This window comes from Lissotriton vulgaris, chromosome 2_1 (genome assembly GCF_964263255.1).
Source record: "Lissotriton vulgaris chromosome 2_1, aLisVul1.2, whole genome shotgun sequence".
NCBI lineage: Eukaryota > Metazoa > Chordata > Amphibia > Caudata > Salamandridae > Lissotriton > Lissotriton vulgaris.
The window spans coordinates 1,347,918,577-1,347,945,959 of record NC_141687.1 but is presented as its reverse complement, the minus strand read 5'-3'; the positions used below and the strand labels follow the sequence as shown (position 1 = coordinate 1,347,945,959).

At 46.0% G+C, this 27,383-nt stretch overlaps 1 protein-coding gene across 1 annotated transcript in view; it reads left to right on the top strand.

Annotated features, from left to right (window-relative positions):
- Positions 1-27,383, top strand: part of EPB41L5 (erythrocyte membrane protein band 4.1 like 5) — a 1,452,967-nt gene that overhangs the window by 841,373 nt on the left and 584,211 nt on the right. The gene's annotated exons all lie outside the window — the stretch shown is intronic.

The following is a 27,383-nucleotide window of genomic DNA, read 5'->3' as shown; positions in this document are numbered from 1 at the left end:
AACATTATCAAGAAAGTATTGATTTTGACATTAGACATTTGCTAGAGTGCATGCGCTTCCACTGAACTAAGTGGAAGTGCATGCACTCTAGCAAATGTCAATGAACATTATAAATTAACTTCCACCCCTGAGGATGTTTTGATTTCCCACATCTTGAAGCTGTTGGAATTCTGTATGCCTGGGCTTTATTACCGTATGGTTTAGAATTAAATCTTTTTTGATTGAGCAGTGAAAAGTTGAAAGCAAAAGGATCACCGCAATCCTGGCCAAGTTTCCCAGCTTTCATATGTCACATCTCAGAGAGACCTACATCTAAATGATAATTACAACTACCATTCCACAACAAGACAGTGAGAGGATCATTGACTTTAGAGGCGCCAGACCAGGCCTGTGCCACAGGTCCATTTTTCCTTCCCCCTCATTGGGCCGCTAACCACAGCTTTAGAATGCTGGTCCTACTGAGTAACACAGAAAAAAATAAATACACTGCTGCAAACATTTATATGTATAAATGTGTCAATGCAAAGAAGTGAGGGAATCACTTCTGGTTTGTAAGTCTAGTTCTATCTTTATATAGATTATAGATGTACAAGTGGATAAATACACACATGCTTGCACACAGGTGGCCCCACCAGCTTTATCTGTAGCCTATTGTGTGTACTTATTACAAAATAATTTCTAGAGATGCCACTGGAGTGGATGGAGAGGGAGAAAGAAATGGGAAGGGAAAAAAGTTCACTTATTTGATATGTACCATACATAGAGATCACACTAGTCGGAGCCTCTGGAATGTACTGGTGATACTGCAGACTATTTATCCCACATACTACATGAGGACTAACACATAACTTGCCTTTCCTGGGTCTTTATCACACCGCTCCCTCAATTTAACTATCAAGAACTTACAAGTAGTCTGGGTTAATGACTATTTGTGGCACCTGCCCCTTTTACAACTCAGAGACCTTCAGGGCACCAAAAGGTGCATACTGGTAATCTTGACTTTTGGAAGTCTGTCAATATCAGGATTTTAGTCACTGATAGTATATTCACTGTTTCTCTGCTGCTGGAGATAGATGGCCTTTGTTGGCTGAATTGCCCAGTTCTGTGATAATGGGTCTGGCAGCAGGAGCCCTCACTCAGTCTCACTTGGAGATTTGCACCACTTTACAAATTCTCGAAACCCATATACATACTTATTCTTTAAACAACACTACATCACTGTGCATTAAGTGTCCATAATCCAGCTATCTCTGGTATCACTCATTGACTTTAGGCTTGTCTGTGATCGCTTACAGCACTCTGCTGCCTTTTGGCTTGGTTCGCACTAAAGAAATATTCATACAAATTTCCAGTATTGATGTGAATATAAAATTTCCGAGCTTTCTAATGAAACTTTTCCATTGTATTAGGAGGCGAGGATTTTACATAGACCTTTATTTCTTTCCTGCTCCATCACTTTAAACAACATCAAACAGAACAAAAAAAGAAAACACCTTGAAACAAATTTTCCTCACGCACAAAATGTATTCATAAATCATTAATGAAAGCTACTCTTTAAATACTTGTAATGGGGCCAGGATGGAAAATAGTTCTGGGCTTAGTTAACATTGCACAGCTGGTAATAAATAGCTTCTGGCAGCTCCAATAAACTAATTCCTTCATGGAGCTAACTAATGAGGGAATGGTCTCTATCTGGGGAACCGTCCTCGGAAAGTTTGGCCAACTGAAATAGGTGCTTTGCAGGCATCGATGTTCCGATAGACTAATCTGGTCTCTCCCATTTCTGCTAGGACGTTAGCTATGTGAATAAGGCCTGCCCCCTACAAGATGAACGTATTGTCCAAGATACTTTCCGGACCCTCTCCCCCAAGCAGACCTGCATCTTTTTTGTCATACTATCAATCCAAGCCCTTCTAAGAAGGGCTTCTACCTCCTTTGAAAATACCAGGAGTTAACATTGACTGTGCTACTTCTCCACGTCATCAGCCACATTAGACTTCTGACACCAGCTAGTTTGACTGTCCTGCCTTTCCTCTGGGATATTCCGTGGCAGGGGATGAAGGACTGGAGAATGCCAAGGCAGTCTCCAGTAGCTGTCCATACAGGAGTCACTAGTACTCCTTTTGCCTCCTCACTTGTGCTGCCACCCTAGTAATCATTGCGAAGGGGAAAAGGCGTAATTGCAACTCTTCTTCCAGTTCTTCAGGAAGGTGTCTAGAGCATCTGGATGTCTACTGAAGTACTTTGAGAGCAGGTGGGGAAGACAGGAGGCACATTAGCTGTCTGAATGCTGGTCCAGCATCTAATTGATTGTGTCCTGTAGATGTCTGCAGGCTTGGCATCTGGAAGGTACTTTACCGCAAACGAGATTCACTTGGAACTCCTGCATGGGCAAACATCCTTGGCCTGTTCTGCCAGCTTTCTTGTCTCTGTACTTTTGAGGTGGTTGACATATATCATTACTGAGACATTGTCCATTTTCAGCAGGGCAGAATAGGTCACCTTCTTCTTTCCCAGGCATTTCACCAGAAAGGAGCTCCCCAAAGAGTTCGGGCAGTTGATGTGCAATCTCGAGTTTGTTGGCAGACTACTTTCTGACTTTGCAAATGCTTCCCGACTCCGCCTAGGGCCAGGGAATTCATGTAAATGGCTTAGGTATTCAAAGTTTCCATGTGATTAAATTATTACCATATCTCAATTATGGCTTCCTCCAGTACGGGAATGTGGATGTGCTAGCCTCAAACTTTGAAAGGGCCCAGTAGTGTAGGGAACCTGGAAATATCGCTTGGATCGACTAGAAGTGGGAGACTCACTATTCTGGACTATTCTTGTCCCTGAGGAAGGCTTCTCTCCCTTCTCATATGGACCATTTTCTAGTTGTAGGAAGAATGCACAGTGTCCATTGCAAGTCCCAGAAATGCTACTGACTGGTTGGGTGTCGACTCAGATTTCTTGGAGTTGTTCATAAAGGGTGAGCCCTTAAAGGAGGTTGATTGTGTACACCAGGTGATTTCTTAGGCTTATCTGAGACTGATCCATCAAAGGGAAGTTATCGAGGTAAATGATTAATTTGAGACCTCTGGCCCTGAGGAACTCCATCATCAGCTTGACAAACTTGGTGAAACTCCAGGATGCTCATAGAGAATAGCCTTGGATTTAAATACCTGAGACTGCCAGCAAAACTAAAGGAACTGACGATGGGGTCTAAAGATGGGCACAGTAACCTAGGTGTCCTTCAGATCAATCCCGACGATTCTCTGTTCTGAATGAGGGACTTTCAAAAGGTGGATCATCTCCTAATGTTAGACCAAACACTCATTAAAAATGCGGAGGTTCATTACTTGACAGAGTCCCTTTTCCGACTTTCGGTCTAAGAACCTGTTGTTCAAAAAGCTTTGGCGATAGAGGCTGAAAAGTGCGTACGCTCCTTTAAACTCCAGTTCCTCCACCTCTCACTCTTAGCCTGTATTCTTCTTGTGAAAATCCCAATGTTTGAGGCCACTTACTCTGCCTTAGATAACCATGAAACTGTCTAAAACTCAACAACTGCTGGCAGCACCCAGTTATCTCCCGTTAGCATGTGCCACAGAGAGGAAGCTATGCCAACCTTCGCCCCAGTTTTAGTTGGGGGAGGGGGAAATTCATACTAAGAAATACTCCATGTTATTATTATTATTATTATTATTATGTTTCTTATATACGCCTGAATCGACCCCCGAAAGGGTATCTCCGCGCTTGCCTTGGGAACCCGTCCTGGCTTTTCCCTGTGAGATAGCCCCTAGAGGGCATCCCCAAGGTGAAAGCCAGGCATCCCGCCACGGGGGGCCGTTGTGGAGATTAAGCAAGCTTAATGCCCAGAGTTGCAGAGTGTGAACCCATTAGAATGGAAACAAATCATTTAAGATTCAGAAAATTGTTAAAGACCTTCCTGTTTGTCTGAATCTCGGAGTCTGAAAGAGTTAAAAGCGCTGGGATGCCCTCGGGTAGCCATGCGCTATACAAGTGCGTAATTCATTCATTCATTCATGATTAGGTCAGGCACCGAAGCGAGAATTATCGAGTCCATGGACATTTGAGCTCAAGACCCTGCGGGAATTGAACCCTGGTCCCGGGTCTGACCTCTGCTTCAGGGTCTGCCTGCTCTAACCAGTGAGCCACACTTCTCACTGGTTAGAGCACGTAGTGTTCCGCTACCATTCCTCTGAAGCTCCCTTGGATGCACCTGCAGCAACTCAGTCTATCAGGAAAGAAGCCCATGACCTTGGTAGAGGTCTCCTCTTTTGAATCCTTGAGCTTTTTGGGAGTCAGTGAAGCTCCCCCTTCCAGACAAACATTGTGGACCCAAAACATTGCATATAGAAGCCTGGAACCTGTCCATTGGGACGAAGGCACTTTCAAATTTGCTATGTAACTTTAGGAAGTGCTCCCCACAGAGGTCGCTTTTGGCTACGGGACCAGCCTTTGAGATGACCAGCCTTCCAACTATAGGATTAACTGTGACCAAGAGAGAAGGCTCTTTTGGAGTTTCTGAGAACGCAGACTTCCTTTTGTTGTCAACCTGAGAGGATGTCCAGCAAGATGAAAGGCCAGGACTCCCTAGGTTCCGTGGTCATGTTGAGGTTTGTCATAAGGGGTCTTTTGATGTCAAACAACCTAATTTGGCAGGACTTCCAGATTAGGTCATGTGAGAAGTTAGCCTGGGCTTATGATGTACACTAGTTCTAGTGGGCACCTTGCACCAGTCTAATCGACCCTTATTGATGGTGGTTGTAAAGTCAACCTTACAGAAAGCTATCCTAGTGGTAGCATTAACCTATCAGTCTTTAGACTAAGACTTCAGTAGGCGAGTTAAGCAAGTTGTTTTACCATATATAATCCCTTAAATACTAAATGAAAGGACACCACACAAGGTAGATATCAAAAATATATGTATTTAATCTAAAGACAATCCCTCTGCACTCTTTATGAGGTCAGGTAAAAATACAATACAAGTCACACAGTTAATATACGATAAGTTGCTCAGTATACGTTATGCCCTAGGGGCCTCACAAAACGTATACTAAGAAAGTGGTATAAGTACCACATGAGCGTTAGAAAGCAGGCCTAGGGCCTGTAGAATCGCTGGGGCTACACTAAGCAACCAAAGGTTAGGAAGTAGGAGACCCACGGGAGCCGCGTGCAGAGTCTAAACACAGACGCGGGTTCCCATTGACTTTCTATGCAGTTCGTAAAAGTTACAAAGTTACAGTTTAAGGACACTTCCGGATGGACTAGGACAGAACCCTTTTAGACTTAGACACTAGGAGGGCCAATACCCTCGAGACTACCAGAGTACTCGTGTTACCTCATCCACGGAAGCCGGGTGCATAGGTGTCTTTTGATGTTGGGTTTCATCGTTTTCTATGGAGAGCTGCAAAGAAGTGCTGCAGGTGACCAGAGGAAGAGTGCCTGGGTGGATTCAAGGGTGGATCGGAGATGTGAAGAACCTGAAAGCAGAGGGGACAGAGTCTGGGTCACTAGCCAGTGACCAGGAAGGTACCAGGAAGGAACCAGGCGATGTTGAGTGCTTGAAGGTGAAGAAGGTGAGTTTGTCTCTTCAGCCACGAGGTCCAGGAGGCATCGATGATGACCAGGAGCTGGTTTCGAGCTGTCCCACGATGGATCTAGATGACTGCAGCGTCGGTATCCAGATTGGACCCAACAAGCCTTGGCAACCGGAACCCACGCTGGATGTCGAGATTGGCTCTGTTGCAGATCAGCAAGGTCTGTGGCGCTTCTCCTTTTGAGGGAAGCTGGAGAAAGCCTGGAGCAACCAGGATCGCAAGTTAGATTCAAGATGGCGTCTTTAGGGGGCTCACTAGCCAACGGGCAAGGAACCCGGGTAGGTACGTCGAGCACAAATGTAAAGGCGGGCCCACGGGACACTCGCGGAGTGTGGGGGCCTGAGCTTCGTTTCAAATGATGCTCGGAGCTGGGGCTTCTCGTACCCCAATGCACAGCTTACTGAGGCTTCAGGAAAGGCGTGCAGGTAGCAAAATGCAGGATGTCCAAGTTGTCTGGTCCCACGTCTCTCGTGTCCGCCACGGGTCTCAGCTTTGATGTGGATCGGGGTCAGAGAAGTCTGGAAGTCCAGTTCTTGAGTCGCAGAGTCTTTGGGTTCTGACGGGAGCGTTGAAACTGCAGACCGGCAAAGTTGCTGTTGGTGCCTGTTTGAACAGGGTGGTCACTCCTTGACCACAAGGGAGATGTCTTCCGTCTTCTAGTCAAAATAAAATGTCGAAGGTCCAAGGGTTCTGTATCAAAGTTTCGTTCCAGGATAATCTAAAGTCCTGGGGACACAGCTCCTATACTTGTACTAAGGATAAGGGCTGGATTACCTGACTAGGTCCCTCCTATGGGTGGAACTGAGAAGGCGGTGGTTACATCCCTTTCCCTTTGTCCAGTTTCGCCCCAGCAACTGGTTTGAACCGGGCTATGCATGGAGCACCTTGTGTGCCCCAGGCAGTGTCTAGATGCATTCACTGAATGCAGCCCTCCCTACCCCAATACACAAACCCCTATCTGAGGAGGCGCTGGCACCTCCCTGGACAGGAAACCTATTGTCAAAGCCCTTGCTGGAGTTTCCCCCCGCCACAGGAGGTCAGACTCGTGTCTGTGGCAGCAGCATCCATTTTGTGATGCTGAGGCTCTGTTTAACTTTAACCGGGTAAAGCAGTAACTTGCATGTCTTTTCCCTCTAGAAGGGTGGAATGCTACCCCCGCTGCCAGAATTGGCGGGGGGAGTGGTAGTATTCCTAAGTGTTTGACATCTTACACGACATGTTTTGATAAAGCCAAACGAAAGTTAGCAATAACCGCGAGGATTAGAATGCACTTAAGAGTATATGCTATGGCTGTATCATAGAACAGCTATAAGGAGATGGTTCTGAAAGCTGCAGAGGGGCTCAGCTCATGCTAGGGCACCCTCTCAAATAAAACCTAGCACTCTGCCGCCAGGATTGTCGAGGCCTACCATAGGAGTGGCTTATAGGTGTATATGTGTCTATATGTAAAGCTAGATGTAGGCATACTAGATCCAAGTAAGGGGTGATTACACCACCTTACCCAGGCTGTGTGAACAGACCTGTGGTGTCAGTTTGGAAGGCCAGCTAGGGGTGGCATAATACATGCTGTAGCCCCTGGTAGGCCTGGGATGCACCTATGCCCTGGGTACCTATGGTACACTATACAGGGGCTCACAAGGGTGACCCAGTAACCAATCTGGTATGTACCTAAAGTACATAGAGTCCATTTTATAGAGAAAGCAGATAGACTGGGGCCCTGAATAGCAGGGTCCAAAGCCAACTAAGTCGAAAATCAGCAAAGCACCAGGAAAAAAGTTGGGGTAACCATATAGTCAGATTCCACCTTCCTACAGGTCAGTATCCTTCAGGTCTTTTACAAACTTCGACAGGAAGGTGGGCGATATTGCCTTTGATTCTGGTGGTTAAAGTCCACAATGCTGGGTTGTTGATAGTCAGACCCTGACCACTTTGTCAAGGCGTTTACTGATTCTGTTGGTGACCGTGGCCATCTCGTCAGCTGGTACCCATTCCAAGAATCTAGAATGATCAAAGACCTCCGGTTCCAGATTGCACGAGTTGTGGACTGGTCCTATGGAAGGTTCTGAGGCTATGGGTGTATCAGATTTACTGCTGGTTGACAAGAACCCAGTTCGTTCTCTGAAGCTTTAGTGTCCCAAAATGCTACCAAGTTCTTTTTACCCCTGTAGCAGTGCTAGAGGTCACAAGTCGTTTGTGTTCCTTAAAGTGTTGCCAAGGAGATCAAAGCTGTTGGAATGAGAATCAGCATCCCTTTTGCGTCTCACCTTTCCTTTGGGTGGTATCTTAGGCCCTTCAAATTCACCCAGGTCCAGCAGTCCCAGCATCATGAAGTTTCCAATCCCCAGCTACTCCGTCCTCATCCCTGAGTGAGTTTCGAGGTCTCTAGTTGCTCAGAACTGGAGTTGCCTTCCCTAGTCCTGAAGGGCCTTGAAAACTCCTCTTCACTGAGGATTTAATTACCTTGGGGAGGTCCTGACCTGAGTTGTACAAATACCTCCGCCCTTTACCTCTTCATAGAGCCTGCTATCTGGAAGCTCAGCTATAGAGAACTGAGTTATCATTTTGGTTTGGAGAACCGGAGGTTAGTTGAATTCCTTTCAGCAGAGGGAATCAAGTCCCATTCTTGCACCCCCTCTCAACTCCTGCACCATCAGAAATCCCTTTTAATTGATTAGGCTAGAGTACCTCTAAAGGTGCCAGGTTTGTACGAAACCCCTCCTGTAAAGACTCCTGAGGATGTTCTAGAGTAAATAGTGCTAGGCTGTGAGCAACTGGCCAACCGATGAATCAGTTGATTTTCAGATCTCGCTAAAGTCTGAAAGCTCTGTGCCTCGGACAGTGCACGCATCTCTTCATTGACAGCAATGAGTGCCACCGACAGGAAGGAAAAAGCTGAATGGAGTGTACCAAAGTGCCAACTGTCTGCCCCCAGTCCTCACCACGGTCTTGAAACCATGATTCCTGGTGTTGCTCGGGCCTTCTACATTTGGAGGTGAGCCATCTAGAGTTGTGGCAGTATGCAGCTGCCCCACAACTCTCAACCATATAAGAGAATACCTGCAAGTCACACCACCTTCCTTGAAGAAGAAAGCTACTCTTGCTCCTCAGTTATTGGGCAGAACACTTAGAGAAGGGGTGTTTTAGAGGGGAGTGTGAAAAGGATCGCAAGTGGTCGAGCCCGATCCGCTCGGTTAAAGCAGGGGCCAAAGCACAAACACTAAATTGAATTAAAGGAGCCAGAAGAGTACTTAACTAAATAAGACTGGCTGCTATGTGATGGACTAGATAAAATGAACAATGATCTGTGAATGGTGCTTTCATTACTGATTTATGGCATAATTGTTGTGATTATGCGAAATGTTTCAAGATGTTTGTTTATTTGTTCTGTTTGATTTGAGAAGTTATGCTGTAGGAAATGAACAAAGATATGTGTATAATCCTCCCCTCCAATCTTGACATTGAATTTGTCATGTAGTTCCTTTGTTCTCTGAAATGGTTGCAGCAGGTCTCTGTATTTTGTTTTCTAGGATTGGGAAGCCAAGTATTCGTATCCTAGCCACTCTTCATGTTCTAGGACCTCCCATTGCTAGTCAAAGTTAATCATCCACGTAATTGCAGTTTTGTAACATTTCATATTTCATAATTACTTCTCTGTTGAAATCTGCCACTGCTTGAGCTCTGCATACTTTTTTTCAACCACATGATGAGGGTCTTCATTCAGATATTGCTTGAACAGTTCCTCGTACTGAGGTTTCATTTTAGACATCCCCTTGTCCATAGAGCTCACCAGATGTGAAGAGGGCCACTCTGGGATCCTCTTGTTCCTCCCAATGTAAGGATGTGCTCATAATTGAGGAGTCCTTTGAGTAAAACAAAAAATCCTGCTTATCTTTAGAGCCTCTGTTTTAGGTTTCTCTGATATATTTAGACATGTAGTTCAATAACACCATAGTCCGTCACTGAGGGTGTCCTCAGTTGTAATGCTCTAACAGCAAATTGAGGGTCACTGGTCCTTTTTCAATCCGTGATATGACCAATGCCTAAATAGGGGAAACCCGACAGTGCTTGCATTGCCAACTGGCTACCCTGAGGTCTCACTCTAGTATTTGGCCTGCAGTGCTTCCCATTGCCCTGCCATGTAGACAGTTGAGGCAAAACGCAGCAACGGTAGTTTGCCTTGGGTACCTGAGGTTTCAGAGATCAGGAGTCTGTCCCAGCCCCTCTCCTCTCTACTGAGACACGTTAGTCTGCTCCAAAAGCTCCCTCTTTGTAGCATTTATTAAAAGTACCATATCTGTTCACATAGACGACCAGGAACTATCTTGCAAGGCTTTCGCTTTCTTTAGTCCAAGTTAATGTATCTCTATGAATTACCAAAATGTTGTTTTTTAATAAACCTCATTATTTGTAACCTAATTACGACCCACCCATTGATCGGCAAGGGATGATCAATATAAAAAAAAGTGAAATAATGGTGAAACTAACTAGGACTCCTCTACAGTCACAAAGGAAGAATGTAACAAGACCTAAAACAATAAGTGTCATCTTGTTGGTGCTGCTCATCAGTTCTCTATCAACCCTTTGTTTACTCTTTAAAGTAAATGTAATGTGCCCAGAGTAATATTGATCTGCACTTGACTCTTCAGTAGTCGAATCTGGTATCACTGCAGTATTACAATTCTGAGTTATTGTTACCAATTAGGTCAGATTCGGAGCTTTACCTGTATGCTGAACTCTTGCAGACGTTGTTTTCAATACGGTGGTAAGAATTTGGAAGGGTGAGGTTGGGAGTGGTATTAAAAAAACAAAATTCTGCCCTGCTGGATTTATATTTTTAATCTGCCATGTATTTGGGCCTGGGACCAATTTTTGGGTTACAGTGACTGCCTATTTGCAGATGAAAGTTGTTGCCTAATGTGCTAATGCTTATTTTAAGTGATTTGAGGCCTGAGGAAGTGGAAGCACCTGGGTTTAGTGCCCCCACAATAGACCTTTTTTATGAATCAATCCATTGAACTTTATAGGTTTCTAGGATTTAAAAAGGAAAATGTTACATTTTGAGTACGAATACAAGCTCTTCCACCTTCTCATCTTTTGACACCCGCCCCAAGTCTTGGGCATAAGCCTCATTTAGACCGATTATAAAAGGTGCAGTATGGCTTTTAATCTTTTCTGATGTTTATTTTAACATATCTGCAAATTGTTCCTGTGTAATAGAACAAATAGCCCTCACATACGGTATTGTGCGCAATTGTTATTTTACTAGTTTTCTTGGTTTCAAGTTTTTTTAGTGAACTTGATCTGCGTCTAGAAAAGGAAATTCTTCGTTTGTAACTACCAAATGTAAATGAATGCAATTTGACCACTTGTCTTCTCTAGCCTCCCTTAGACAGGTATTTCATCCTGATAACATCCTCTAAGAACAATATGAGCCTAAATAACCGGGTTTGGTGTATCATACTGACTGATTTTATCCTATGGATACCAGTGCAATGTGATGGCTGGATCTGAACAGATTCATGCCTGTGCTTTCTATGCTGCCATAACCTTGACATCCATTCAAAACAAACTGCATTGTAAAGAAAATAAGGTTGCCTTGTCCCACAAGAGATATTTGATTCCCAATGTACAATTCAGATTTGTGACCAGCGTCATTAGATGCTGGCAGCGAGTGTTTAACTCACTGCAGCATCTGCCAACTCGGACTATGGCTTGCGTCTCTATTTTGTTAAACTACCCCTGCCAAAGAGTTGAAGTGTTACTTGTGAGTTATAAGGAGTGCTCCTTTCAATCAATGGACTTACTAAACATTACTGCTTCTACTTTGTTTTATTTCTAATTCTTTAATGGTTGCAAATCTAAATCTTGCTGCTGTTCTTCCTTGTTAGTTACCCTGGCTGTTTGCTCTGCAGTAGGACTGCCAGGTTTACTTTTGACTAGCGATCTATTGCACTGTAAAGTTTACAACAAAATGAGAAGTTTTTTTTTTTTTTAAAGAGAAGGGAGTCCCCAGGCCTCTGAAGTATTGTTAATCCGTACAACACCCGACTTTTTTCTGTTCTTTGCTAACTAATCATCTTCTAGGCCTTCCAGTTATTGTGGGCGCTGAGACTAGCTTGCTGTTAACCATCACAAAACCCTACTCCCAAACATAGTCTTAGTTTGATGGAACAACCAAACATTACTTAATTCGTTGATAGCCGTCTTCAGCCCACCATCGAATCTACTTGCGTTTTAGACAAATGTGATCCTTTTTATTTAGAACAAACTAAACATGTTCTTCTGCACTGTATATCGAGGTGTGACCAATGCCCTCCGTTTATTCTTCAGCATGTGGCGGAAACCATTGCTTCAGTATTCCTTCAATTTTTTATTGACTCTGGAGTAGGTAGTGATTGCGTCCTGCTGGTAAAAGGCCAAAGTGATTTCACTTTTAAAGACACTTACTGCCGATCCTTCTTTCCTGTCTAGTTTCAACCCAAAATTGTTGCTCCTCTGTCTCCAAAATACTTGAAAAGCTGGTCAATTTCCAATTAACAGGCTGTTTGGAAGATAATAAACTTCTGCATTACACTCATTCTGTCTTCTATGTCATAGCATGAAAACTGCCCTTTTGGGGTGATTCTTCTGCAGTGTTTGACAGAGGTCGGTATTAGCAGCACTGCCTGGAGCTTTATGGGAAATCCGGGAGCAAGAAATCTGGCAATCTCCATTCTTGCCATCTCGTTTGAAGTTAAACTATGGGGTCCCTTAAGGCTCCTTTTGAGCCTCACATTATTTAACGTCTATGTGGCCCATTCAGCTAAATGTATACAATCAGATGGTTTTAAATATCATTTCCTATGCCCGCAACTGCTACAGATTAATCTTCTTCCGACTTACCTGCTGCTTTCAATTCATGTTTGAGACATTTTGCACTGGTTGTACGAGACTCCTCCACCATGCTAAACCAGAACTGTTCTATTCAGTTAGTTGAATGAGCACTGGCTGAACATGACCTCCCTCCCTCCCTTCCTTGTGACCCCTTTGGCTCTCCTAAGAAATTTGATGTTAAACTGGATATCAAACTCTCTTTCCAACCCCAGATCCTGTCTGTTACTGGGACTTGTTTTGCTTCCTCTCCTCCAATAAAACATTTCTGTACCTACCTGATCCTGCTTGCCACATTTAAGACTGATAGCAGCAATTACAAAGCATAACTACAAAGTATAACCTGAGCTAACAAACATTAAAGAGTGTAAATAAACAAATGAGGAGTCGTAATTTCTTCTCTTCTTCTTTTATTTTGCAGTGATCCTTCTTAGTGCAATCTTGCCGTTGCCAACACGTGTTTAGTCTTTAGTGGTTGTAGACCACAGACTTCTTCAGGGATAAAATTAGGCTCAGTTCCTATTTATATAACCCAGCTGCTAATAATTCGGAAAGTGTGATCCTAATAACTCCAAAACTCGTGTTTCTCAGCTTCGTGTAACCGTTAATCAATAATATATTCCAAATGTAAGGAGAGACCATGTGTTTTACCATCCTTAAGGAGAAGGATAACCGGCGTTAACGCCGGTTATCCTTCTCCTTACAAGACATTACTCCGTCTTTGATAAAACACATCTTGCTGCACATCCATACCAGTTCTTCCCAATGGGTATTAAATAGTGGCAACTACAGAAAAGGGGTTACATGTACGCATTGTTATAACTTTAATGAACAGCTGTGCTGGTAGGCACATTTAAAAAGCTCTGTTGTGAGGTGAACGTAGGTTAGATGACTGGACATCTTTAAAGTGGCCATCAGAAGGTGGCCCTCGGAAAACACTCCTGTGACATGATGCAGATGTTTCTACCTGGTAAGTGTGTGCTGCAGTTGAGAAAACGAACATGGGAGGCTTGTGTTGCACGGAGCCTGTGATGTAGCAAAACCGAGCAAGAAAACTGTACTACCAAGGAACATGCTGCATCTGATGTTCAAATGGTGAGTCACTATTTTTTTCCCGTTTGTGTTAATTCTAAAATTATTCTGCTAAGTATCGGTGAAAGATTGCTTGTGATGGGCTCACAAGAGACTATGAAGAAAAAGTAGTTAATTAATATTTTCTTTTTTAGCAAAAAATAAATGACTATGAATTGTGTGTAATTAAGTTTAGTCTGTTGTCAGTTTTCCATACGAAGAATGAGGTGGGATCATTTTATTTGACCTTTGAAAACTATGCTTGAAACCATTTTTAGCAGTGCACATGCATGATGTAACCTAAATATGGTGCTTATTTTTTGATTTGTATTTACAGCTTGAAAACCTCTGCTGCAGTGCATATCGCATGGCCTGTATTGCACACAGTCTATAAAAACAAGTAATATTGTCGATTATTTGTAGATGGCAAAGAGCTGTCCCTATTTCCTCTGTGGCATTTCCACTTACATCAAGCCACTTTCATAGCATGCAAGAAATTGAATATTGTATTTTATTACTGTTTGTATATTTCTAACTATCCATGTATGGGGCACTGAAGTGCTTATCCACACGGGTGGCACATTACACCATCTTGATGTGTGGTTGAAAGTGTATTTTTGTCCTGAACCTATGTGGGAAGTGTTTCTGTGTTGCGTGACGAGGACAGAGGTGCAGTTATGTTATGGGATGTAGTGATTAGTGGTGTGATTGGTAAAGTGTGAGATCAAGACACATTTATAATGTGTCTTATTCCTGCAGCTCGTATTAACTCTGCAAGTCCCTTAGTGTCTCTCAGTGACCAGCACTTCTTGGCAGGCCAGCCTGGTTAGTATTGAGTGTGTATTTAAGCGGACTAGAATAGTCTGTACCTGTGCCATCCAGTTCCTAGCAAGGTGCCACTTGTGCTTCAGTTTCTAGAGTGCATTGAGAGCTGGTAGAAATACCCTTCACTAACCTAGGACACTTCCGACTTCAAAACCCCTTTTTTGCTCTTGTGAGTGAAGGTGTCATGATTCACATTGGAGAACCATGGGTTTGTAACGAGAACAATGGAGGGTGCAGGGGTTACAGTCTCTGTCCACAAGATCATTGAAACTTAATACAAAGTGTTAATTTTTATTTTTTCAAAAGCACCATTGTAGAAAACCTTGCCTAACTTTGGATAGTAACTCAAAAATATGTTTACAGAGTGTTTAACTTTTGTGGATGTTGAGAAGCATTTATAGAACTTTATAGAATGCCATGAGTTCTCTGTTTTGCTTCTAATCGTTTTCCTTGTTTATGTACGTTGCTAATGAATAAATCTGTGCATGAAGAGAATAATCATACATTGGATGCTATATATAACCAGGGGAAGAATGACATTTTGGAGGCTGAGCAAAACTGGGGGAAAAGCACACCTGTGGAACACTTCAGTGTGCTTCCAGAACGTTTAGATCCCGTATGTGTATAGATCAGTGGCAAAAGACAAGGGTTTGGAGGAACTTACCTTTTCAATTCAGAATCAAATTATCAAATCAGTTTAGTTAGATTAATCAAGTTCGCCAACTCCACCATCAATATGTATCTAAACTAATGCTTTATCGAGTCATATGATATTGACTTTGTAATCATATTCAGTCTAGTCTTTAGCACTCACCAAAGAAGCTTTTCAGCCTGGCTTGTTTAGCATAGCCCCTCGGATGAAAGGATAACCAACCTCGGGTGCCTTTTAGGTCTATTGGGGCTTTTTAATGAGTTGCAGCTAAAGTTCTGAGAAAAAGCAATCTCAGGGTTAATGTCTGGGAGACTGCCTACAGTGAAATAAGAAAAGAAACGCATGAGAACTCTTCCCAAACACTGCGATTTTCTCTGGGTAGCTTACCGTTCTGTGATTCACCTTTGGACTCGTTGCTTCTTCTCTAAAGTTGTAATTTGAGGCTCAGAGTTAGTCACTGCTTATTTTTCTCGAATGAGGTTGAGCTGTTTGCTTTTGTTCCAACTGAGCTTGAGGAACTCGCCCTGTTACCTGAGGCATCGTTCGGTGATACTGCTATTACTAAAACTCTACCTTGGTCTCCTGGTGTCATTGATATACCTGTGTCTATTGGCTTCCTGAGCATATGTACAGACAGTGGTAATGATTGTCCATCAGCCAAATGCTTCAGTTTACTTTAAGGGTTGGCTAACACTGCTCCAAGAGTAAATGATCATCAACTACATTAAGCTAAACTCTGCTTAGACTGAGATCCTGGTCATGAAACATCCAGGCAACCTATGGAACAGTGAACATTTATCTGACTCATTGGGCTCCTTCTGAACCCTCTTATGGCAGTAAGTCCCTCAAGTGAATCTCTGTTTGTCGGGTAGTAAAGCCATGTTTTTACAACTTTTTAGTCTAAAAATCTTTTTCACTGCCCTTGTTTCCGATGCTAATTCCGCTATAAAATGTATTTATCTTCTTCCAACTATGTTACAAAAAAAGTATCCATTTGGGCATCCCAGCCAAATAAATGGAAGCACTCTGCACCACTTGAGCAGATATCAACAGCTCTCCAAATCTTACAGTGCCTTTGAGCTTTTTAATTAGTTTATAAGACTGAAATCTCAACAAATCATATTTTTCTCTTCCCGGTTTGAGAATTCGGATGGATATCAGATGATTAACTGTCCAAAGTACTCTATTTTATATAAGGAAGCGTTGTGTTTTAGTCTAATAAGGTATGGGTATTTCTGTCCGGAGTTTGAGCGAACATTGCTATTCCAATATAATTGTTTGTGCTCTGCCAAGAGGCCCACATTTGAACCAGCATCATTGGGCACACATACCCTTTTTTTTTTTTTGATAAGCAATTTTATTGATTTTCAATGAAGACATATGCAGCAATGAAAACACAGCCAGTTTATCACACAGTCAGCAATACATAAGTGACAGACAAAACGGGGGGTGGTGTGGGGGGGAGTAAGCCCCCCCCCCCCCCCACATACACAAGTCCTACGAGGAATAGCAAGCGACAATGTCCACATCCATGTCCATAGGGAAGCCTCCGGAAGTTCAGTCTTCTACCACCCCATCCTATTTACCCCACACCCTTCGAAACTTTTTAGGGCAGCCGCGGGCAGCATACATTGGAAGCTCCTGCGCTGCACACCAATCTACCCCCCTGCACCACTGTGTCAAGGAAGGGGCCTACGGGTCCATCCAAAGGGCTGCAAAATCTCGTTTAGCTACCATCAGAGCCGTAGTGAGCAAAGCTTCTCTGCCCTGTTCCCATCCAGACAGTCAGTAACTCCCAAGAATATATTCATAGGGTTCAGCGGGACCTCCCATCCCAGTTCCTCAGTAAGATCAGCGGTCACTAGCTCCCAGTAATGAGTGATCTCGGGACAGCCATACCATGTGATAAAATCTGCTTGGGGGCAGTGACAGCGGGGACAGGAAGCATCAGGCCGGAGCCCACAGCAATAAAGGTGCAGTGGCGTGAGGTAGGCCACGTGTAAATAGTATACTTGAACTAATCGGAGAGGGATCGAGGCCTGCCAATCGAAACTCTCTCTCGACAGATGAAGGGGGACCAGGACCGACTTGGCTGCGTTCAATCTTAGACCAGAAACACGCTCAAAGAAGTGCAGAGATCAGAGGCATTGAGGTCCTGAGCAGGCTGGGTCTGACAGAAAGATCAGGACGTCGTCGGCGTAGAGGGCAATCTTGTCCTCTGCCAGACCTTGCCATTGCCACCCCATGAGGAGCGGGTCCGCGCGAACAAGTGAGGCATAGTGCTCCATTGCGAACGCGAAAAGGAGGGCGCGAGAGGGCTCCGTTAACCATCACCTGGGCTCGCGGCTTGCAGTAAAAGGTTTTGACCAGGTTACGAAAGAGGGGCCCAAAGCCCATCTCCGACAACACCACCTTCAGATACCGCCAATCCACGGAGTCAAATACTTTCTCGAACTCCACGAGGAGCAAGGAAAGATAGGGAGTCAGTTGTCTGTGCGCCAGAGCAAGGTGGAGCCGTCTGAGGCAGTGCCTGCTACCCCGGGCAGGCATAAAGCCGCATTGGTCCACGTGGACCAATGTGCTCAGGTAAGGGCGTATGCGTTGTGCCAAGACTGAAGCAAATACTTTGAACTCCGAGTTGATAAGGGAAATAGGGCGGTAATCAGAGCAGTGGGTAGAGTGGGGCTGAGACTTAGGAATGACCACAATTGTGGCCAAGGAGCCGCAGACTACTGCCTCGCGGTACAGTGCCAGGAGATGGGGGACCAGTGTGTCCCGGTAAGATGCGTAAAACTCCTGTGGGAGGCCATCTGGTTCCGGTGTCTTGCCCGCCGCCATGTGCGAGATAGCATCATTGATTTCTGCCGGAGTAATCTGGAACTAAAGGCCCTCTGCTTCAGCATCAGTGAGCCACGGGAGGGGGAATCTTTCATTCCGTAGGAGCTCCATTAGGGCGAGGTCTGGAGGTTGGGCAGAGTACAAAGAAACATAGTAAGAAGCTAAACATTCAGTCACCGCCACAGAGGCCTGATTGGTCTCACCATGGGAATCCATCACCTCAGGAATAATACGGTTAGCAATTGGATAAGTGGCTAAGCGGTGGAGGAGCTTCCTAATTGTATCTCCCCACCCATACACTTGCGCCACGGAGCACCTCCACAAGAGCTTAGCGGACTCCATGGAGGCCTGCCTGAGCTCATCCCTAAGAAATGCGAGCTTCCAATCCTGGGCTTCCGCTCGCTCTCCAGGCGGATGGGCCTCTAGCCGAGCAGCCTGGGCCTCCAGGAGCGTGAGCCGGGCCTCCTGCTTCATGCGTTGGGTTTTGAGTTGGCCTTTGGCAAAATCGCGAATAGTTGCCTTAGCGGCCTCCCACAAGGTAACAGGGGACGAAACAGTCTTGGTTAGCGGCGAAGTAGTGTCTCAGTTCGAGCCCTACGTACTTACGGAAATCTTTGTCCTGGAGAAACCAGGCGTTAAGCCGCCAGACCGGGCGCGAAGAGGCCGGGAGATTACCTAGTCGCATAGAAACTGGGGAGTGGTCCGATATGCCTCTGGGCAGGATAGTGATAGCTTGGATCGATCGACAGTCCAGGGCCGGAAGAAACATATAGTCTAACCTGGCCTGTGTGTGGTGGGCGGCAGATGTGTGAGTGAACATACGAGTAGCCGGGTGCCAGAGTCGCCAGGGGTCTCCCAGACCAAGAGTCACAGCCCAGTTCGAAAGGAGCGTGGAGTGGGAAACCCGAGAGACAGAAGGGACTGTGGCAGAATCAAGGTCCGGGTCCATAACTGCATTAAAGTCCCCCCTCCCTCAACTACAGTGGTCCCCGGGGGCAGGTCAGCTACCAGCGGAGCAAGGCACCGAAGCGTGGAAGACAGCAGAGAAGGTGGAGAGTACACTGTTATCAAGTTCAAGGATTGGGTACCAATGTTCCCCTCCAGAATAACAAATCAGCCTCCCGGATCATGTATTACTTTACACTCGACAAAAAAAAGGGCGCAGCGCAGCAGGACCGCCACCCCGCGTGATCCCTGAGTAAACCTAGAGTGCCAAAACCCACCGTAACTATAGCGCGCCAGAAAGGGGCAACGGTTGCCTACCAGATGGGTCTCCTGAAGCAGCAATATGTCTACAATATGTCTTCAATGTGGCGCTGGCATACCGCTAGGCTGTAGTGCGCTTAACCTTATCTAGGAGGCGTTTACATTCCATGACATAGTATTAAGTGTGGTGAAACCAAGTTGGTCGTCAGTCATGGAGAGGCTGGAGTGATGGACGAGCACGCGCAGAGAGCATAGTGGTGCAAGCGCGTGGGGTGTAATACATAGAAGGACAATGTTGGTCACTGTGTGGATGTCGCAGAATGAGGCAATAGTGCTGGCATAAAAACAACAATTAATAAACAATAAAATCCGGGACAACGGTCCCCACACCCTATACTTCAGGAACGGAAGCTTCTGTCGCTCTAACAGTGGAAACTAGCGAAAAACCAAGCTAAAACGCTCGGGAATGGTCAACGCGGGGGACCCCTCCTCTTTACAGGATGTGCATAGTCAAGTCCGTCTGGATTTGAAGCAGCGATGGGATGAGTCGCCATCTCTGGTCGCGGAGCCAAGCCCAGCAGGCAGAGACAGACTCTTGTGGGATCCCTGATGAGCATCGGGCTGCACAATAGGTTGGTGTCGGTGAGGTCCAGCGGTGAAGGGCGAGGTGCTCCCAGGATCCAGGCGGTCCGAAGAGCCAGACCGATGCACCCCGAAGGCTCTCCAGGAAGCGGAGCCGGCTGCTGAGAGGAACCCAGCGGGGAGTCCGAGCTGGCCCGCCTCTGGCCACGGCGTCGTTGTGAGCGGTAGCGGTGGGGCCAGGAGCTAGGAGCCCCCCTGGAAGCCAGACCCCCCAATCACTTCACCAGATGGATGCCGGTTATCAGCCCGCAGGGGATGTTCCTCGGTGGCCAAGGTCCAAGCCTCCTCAGGAGTATCAAAGAATAGGGTCTTGTTGGCCAACACCACTCGCAGGCGTGCCAGAAAAAGGAGCCTGTACTATATGCTAAGGGCACGCAGCTTTTGCTTAACCTCTCCATACGAACGGTGCCGACCCTGGACCTACCGTGTATTGTCAGGGAAAACCATGATGGTGTGATTTGCCTAACGAAGACACTGCTGCTTACGGGCCACGGTCAAAATGGAATCTGGGTCCTTGAAGTTAAGAATTTGCATCTTGATGGGCCTGGTGGTTGCCCCTGGGGGTGTTCTAGGGGCAACGGAGCTGTGTGCTTGCTCAATCGCGAACCAAGAGGAGAGGGAGCCCTCGGTGACCCATGAGCAAACCACTTTTCCATAGAGTCGGCCGGGAGACCCTGCTCCACCCCCTCCGGGAACCCCACCAGGTGGAGACTGTTGCGGCGGGACCTATTTTCGGCCCTCCGATGCAGTTCTCGAGTGTGAGACTGAAGCCGGGTGACCTGCTCCCTGAGCTGCAAGACATAGTCCTCCACTGTGGAGATGCGCGACTCTGTCTCCGTGATCCTGGCTACCGCATTCCTCAGATCTTGACAGATGAGGGTGATGTCCACCCGAACCTCTGCAATCTTGCCCTCCACAGAGGACTGCGAGGCATGTATTGCCTGAAGGATGGTAGTCTGGATCCGCGCCGATGGGGCTTCTTTGTCCACGGTTCCGACGGCCCCGGCATCCGTGGTGGTAAAGCGATCCATTTTGGTCTGAGTTGCCGGGGTTTTGGCCGCCCTGTCTCAACCCATGGTCGTCATTCAATGGTGTCTGAAGCCTACCGCTTCTTAAAACAGTCTGCGCGGCGGGGCCACCAACCAAGGTCAAAGAACACAAACTCAAAACGTGGGTCAGTGCAGCCACCCCCAGGGAAGTCCAAAAGCAGATGAGAGGTCTCCGCGCCTGAGGCCCCGGACCGCGATAGGCTCCCTCAGGTCAAAGCAAGACAGTGGGGTGGCAGAGGGAATGCCCAGCTGGGTCTCATGCCGCGCAATAGTTGCAGGCCAGTGGGTCATGGTCGCGGCAGGGGATAGCACAATGGAGGACCAGTCCAGATACAGCAGCAAGTGCCAGCGAACGGAAGGATCCACAGACCCCAGCAGGTGTCGCAAGACAGACCAGGAAGTACCAAAGGGGGCCGGCCTACAGGGCCTCACACCGTTCGATGCGTGCGGTAGAACACCCACCTCGTCCACTTCGCAGCCCACAGAGGTGGGGCAGTGACAGCTGGGGTGCAGGCCAGCAGGGGGGATCCAGAGTTCACCAGGCCCAAGGACAGCACCAGGAAGGCACGGCAAACCGGGGACAGGGGCAGTAGAGGGCCCGCGCTAGAATCCCAGCAGCAGATGCAGGCGACGCCTCCTCATCAGGCCTCCACCAGGCAGGAGTAGCGATGCAGCTCCAGCAGGTCAGTACTTAGAGTAGTTTAGCCCAGGTGGTCGGACTCACGTCTGATGAGGCGGGGGGAGCGACAGGCCAACAACTTGCGGCACCCCTCCATGAACAAAGCGCACTGGCACCGCGGCAGCGCTGCAGAAGGGCAGGAATGTAGCTGCAGGGGCCTCCCTCACAGGGGGCCCCAGGATCAGCACCTCACCGCAGTTGTGCCAATTACGGCCGCAGGGAACCAACCCCCACCGCAGATGAAGCGGATCCCCGCAGGCAAAAAGGGGGGAGGGGACAAACCGAACAGAGGCCCTCCGACAGGCCACAGCCCAACGTCCGGGGCTCAAACGCTGCTATCTCTCGGCCCCCGGACCGCGCTCCCGCCGTCCGAGGTGATGGCTGATAGTGTGGCAGCGCTGCTGGAGAGCCAGGTGCAACCTCCACGAACGTCCAAGCGGAGGCTGGAAGGCCGCCTCGCACCCGCGGCACCAAGTACACCAGCGGGGGCAGCCGGAATCCGCGCCGGAGCACGGGACAATGTTAATACAAGCGGCGCCCAAGCCGCCACCGCACCACAGATGTCGGGTGTTCCCCAGGGGCTTTTCAAGCCGGCCTAGAAGTCGCTGTCGCAGTCCAGGCAGCTCAGTCCCCGGCAGCAGTCAGTGAGGGTCAAGAGGGGTGCGTCCTCCATTTCGGGAGTGAGCGTCGACCAGACCATCAGGCGATCGCAGGAAATTGACGGCGCCCGGAGTCCCACAGTTCGGAGCACCATCAGGTAAGTGGCAGGCTTGGGGGTGCCGAATGCAGGGCTGATAGCGACCCAGACAGGCAGATTGTGGGCGGATAGCGGAGGGGTACGGGAGCTCACTTAATGTGCGACCACCATGTATGCCCGCTGGCCACTCCCTCTGCACATAGCTTTTAATGACTAATTTGTCCATTGGGATATCCAGTGTGGGCCTACTCTTCCGGTCATCATTGCACCTTGTATGGCGCTGCCTCACTCATTGGATCAATATGAAAGTGTGATTCAGGATTAGAGCACATTTATTTTAAAGAGATTGTTCATGACTTGATTAAAAGATAATCTTCCTTTTTGGTACTGTACCCAATCTTGCAAAGGATTGCCAAGTAAACTTTAAGTGCTATATTTGATCAATTATGGAAAATATATTTCAAGATTGTACAGTTCAGGACACAATATTTGGAGTATTTGTGTAGGAGTAGCCACTGAATTGTGGCTCTTTCCCACATATTATTCGAATACCAAAATCCTTTACCTGGATTTCAGTTGCCTGGATCCTTTACCTGGATTTCAGTTTGTGAGTCTATAAACACTAGCTCTCCTAAGGTCTGCAAAACAGATACACACGCTATTACAAATTCTTTCCTTAAAAGGCACAAAGCCTACATAAATATTTTATTGGCTTTGGCTACTGTGTTTGCTGTAAGTCATGTAAAACATATGTTGGTACTGCCTCACAATACACTGAATCCTATATAAAATATTTAGAAAACTAAAAATATTTTCCTCTGATTGTTTGTTATAAACTCTAACCCTAAAGAAAGTATGGAGAAATCGATGGTACAGTAATTCTGACTTTAAATTGGTCACATGTGTACCGTAGTTTCAACTTCGTGACGTGTGTTTCTTTCCGGTTATTAACCCAATGGCATACTCAGAGTAGTGGTCTGGAGGCATGGTTTCAGGTATATGTTTGACAGAGGAGTGAATGTCACCCATCCCAGGTCACATAACCAAGCCTGTTGTAGACTGGAAAGGAAATGGCGCATCATTTATAACTTTTTAGACAAAGATTCTTGCAAACTGGCCATTTCAGCATATAAGGATATGATTGTAAAAGGAAAATAGTTATTTCAAAACTAAAATATAAGCTTCCCTAAACTCTTCTAAGGAACTATTTGACGTTGTAAAGGAACTGACCAAGGTTCTGGATGCTAAAAATAATACCTGCAATCAGGCTTTCTTTAATTCCTTTGCCTCTCTCTTCAAGAACAAAGTTGAGATTATTTACAACTTGCTCTCCTCGATTCCTCCACTCGATTTCTATTCTAAATGACTGAAATTTATCTTTAAACCATATTGTCCGACCGAAAAGCAACACATTCTCCCTTGCCAGCGTGCATGAAGAGATGGCCTCCTTAGACAATACCATCCTTACTTCTTTGTCATCCCTATCTAAAACCTTTGTTCAGTCCCTTCTCAATCAGCTTAAGTCTGGATCTCCTTTTAATTCCTGCCCTCCTTGAATTCTTCACCTTGCACCTGATGTCATCTCAGATATTTTTTAATTTAATGTTTGAGGCTGGTTACTTTTCAAAAGAGTGGAAAAGAACTTCCATTATCCCACTTTAAAAAAAAAAACTACAAAAAAAACCCGGACGCAATCGATCCCAATAACTCGCCCTATTTCTCATCTTCCGATCCTGGCAAAGATTGTATAAAAGGTTATTAACTTGAATCACTCTCTGCTTTCATCAGCGACAATGGACTTCTGAATGATACCCAATTTGGCTTTAGAAGCCAACACAGTACCAAACTAGCCATAATCACTGCTTCATAGACCATAAACCATAGACGCTGGCGGAAATGCTCCCCTAATTTTATTAGACCGCTCGGCAGCATTTGACATGGTTAACCACCCACTGCTTATCATCAGCCTTTCTACTCTAGGAATCCGGGACAAGAGGGCTTCAGCTCCTGAAATTCTTTTAGATCCCTAGCTGTTCATGGTCATGGACAAGTTCAACTCCCCCTCATTCTCTCTACCATGTCGGGAGTCCCTTGGGACCCATTTTTTAGTCATGCTCTCTTTAATCTATACATCATCCCCTTGGCCAAACTGAATAAATCATTTGGTTTTGCAGTAGTGTCCTAAGCTGATGACCCCCAGATTGTGGTGTCAGGGGCCAGCAATCCTGATGACACCGCTTTCAAATTCCATGAATGCATGCTCCAGATAGGGATCTGGATCTCCCACAATTTTCTCAAGCTGAATTTGTGTAAGACCTAAGTGCTTCTGTTTGGCTGAAACGCATCATTTTTGTCTCCCTGGTGGTGGCCACAGTCTTTTGGTGCACTCCCCTCCCCTGTATCCAAGGCCAAGAACTTAGGGGTTCTCTTTGATAACAATCTTTCTTTTGCCAGTCACTTCAACGCTATCAAATCTTCATCCTTTTTTCATGCAAACAACGATCAGAAAATCCTTCCCTTGATGCCATCCAATCTACGTAAAAATTTAGTTTTCACTATTATTAGTGCCAAAATAGATTATTGTAATGCTTTATTTACTAACATCCAGATAAGATTCTTACAAAAATTTCAAATTGTGAAGAGTGGGACTGCTCGAATACTCCTGGTAATTGCTTCCCTTCCTTCCATCCGATCTACGTAAAAATTTAGCCTCCACTATCATTATTGCCAAAATAGATTATTGTGAGACTTTATTTACGAACATCCAGAAAAGATTCTTACAAAAATTGTGAATTCTTAAGAATGTGACTGCTTGATTACTCCTGGGAAGGATCAGTTTTCAATCCATATCCCAGGGACTTTCCCAGTTTAGCTGATTGCCCATTAAAAAGGGGATAGCCTTCAAGGCCCTCTGCTTCGCTTCAAGGCACTGCATGATGTGGGATGTAAGTATCCTAAACAACGGTTATAATGGTACACCACTAGTAGATCTCTCTCAGCTCGCAACCTTGTAGTTCACAGATTCAAAAAATCAAATTGGAATGGCACAGGTTTTATCTAGCTCTGAATAATAGAAGGCTAAACTCTGGAACTGGATGCCCTTTTTCCGTAAAGCTCTTAAAACCTGGCTTCTTAATACTTAAATATCCTGCATTTTTGTGATGATCGGTGAACTGTTTCCCAGAGCTTTCGCACCTAAACACCTTTGGGTAGTAGAGTGTTAGGATTCAGTCATATGCCTCAGACCTACTAAATTAATCTAGCATGCAACGCCAGAGGGAATGTGACCGACTCGTGGCCGATCAAGGTAAATCCAGCCAAACTCGTTTCTGGAGCCAAGATTTATTTTTACTGACGTTTATGGTAAACAAACTGTAATGTGGTTGTGAAAATAAGACGTTCATGAATAAGAAGGTAAAGATGACCTTTTTTTAATTTTTGTTAGCATTAAAGTTCTTACAACAGATCAGCCCTGAAGCAAAAAATGTTGATTTGTGGGCAAGTGACTGCTGAATCTGTTTTACATCCATCTTTCCAATAGACAGGACAGTTTATTTTAAAATATCCTGCTTTTTAAACCCCTCGTGGCCTAGCATTTTTTCGGACTTTCATATCTTTTGCGGCTCTAACTCTGTCGGTTATTCATTCTGTGACACATAGAACACATTGCCATGGTTCTATCTATATTGGCATACCTTTTACCTTTGTGACCATTTTGCATGCTACACCTTTGGCTACTCTCACTTAAGAGCTCTCATATCTGTAATCTTAGCTACAGTGAAGTGTCATATATGACGACGATTGTAAGTGTATTCGAGAGCTCTATTTGATCTCAACCTCGAAAGGCCACCTTCAGACTTTTGTGTGCCCCGAGGTTTCTGATGGATACATCTGCCAGTGGATTCCTCATCTTGTCAATTTCCCCTGTGCCAGCAACATTCGAAAACTTTTTTAGCTCTCCACGAGGACGAAGACAACTTCAGAGGCACGACTCTGCTCGCGACCTCGCCTACGTCACTGGACCCATAAGAGCCTCGTTGGCGTGATGACGTCCGCTCCCTTTTTTCCGCACCGCCGACTCCAATGGTTTTTGGGACTCTCAGTAGCTTGTTACTTTGTATTTTCCAGATTGTATCTTGTTCTATCTCTTACTTCTTTCGAGGATGTCGTCGAGAAAATCAGGATTCAAGCCTTGCAGGGAGTGCGGAGGACATATCTCCATAACAGACCCTCATGACGATTGCGTATGGTGTCTTTCATCGGACCATGACGTCGAGGAGTGTTCTTCCTGCAGGGAAATGAACCAGAAGGCTCAGAAAGAAAGGGAAGATGCGTAAAGAAAAGAGGGGTCGAAGGAGATCGAAGGCCACGTCGAGATCGGGCTCGAAGTCTACGTCGGGTCATGCTTCTAAATCCAAGTAGCATAAGAAAAAGAAGAGGCATGGTTCTCAACACAGTTCGGATAAAGAGGAAGCTCGGTCGTCTGCTTCGAAGGTTCATCGGAAGGACTATGTCTCTTTTTCTCCTTCCCCGGTGAGAGTATTTTCTCCTATGGCTTCACCGGCGCCGAATCTTTCTCCATCTTCGGAGCATTCTCTGGCTCCAGTAGAAGAGGTACCAGTACCTGAAAGGCCAACGACTCCGGTGGATCCACCGTCGGTGCAGGCAGGCCAGAGTCTGGTGATGCCCAAGCCTGAGCACATTCCAGGCGAGTACACTCCTTTTCCTGGTCCAGGACAAGACCCGACGGTGTCTTTGCGAGGGCAATGTATCCCTCTGGTGCACCTTCGTGTCCCATGGCATTCAATTTGGGAGTTCCTCAAGCATACTCTCCAGCTCCCTTCGTGCCATTTATGCCTTCGGCTCCATCTTGCCATTTCTCGGCGCCGAGAACGTCTGCGCCGACGTAGATTCCTCCATCTCCAGCGCCGTCAGCTCAACATCGGTCGACTTTGATTGTGCCCCTGGATCAGAGTTTGACGCCGGTTCCGACTCTGTTGGATCTGTGTACGACTCCGTTGGACCCGAAGATAAGGTCCAGACGGGAGGCACAAAGATTGCTGGAGGAGCAGCATTATAGGGAGGATGAGATGGAAGAAGGAGATTTTCATGAGTCAGAAGACTTTTTTGAAGACCTTAGAGGCAAGTTGTTTGGAACTTACACCAGAATGGCAACTGTCTCCTCCTTCAGATGTTCCTTCCAAAGATGTGGTTCCTTACCACACTGTTATTCGTAAGGCGGCTGATCTTT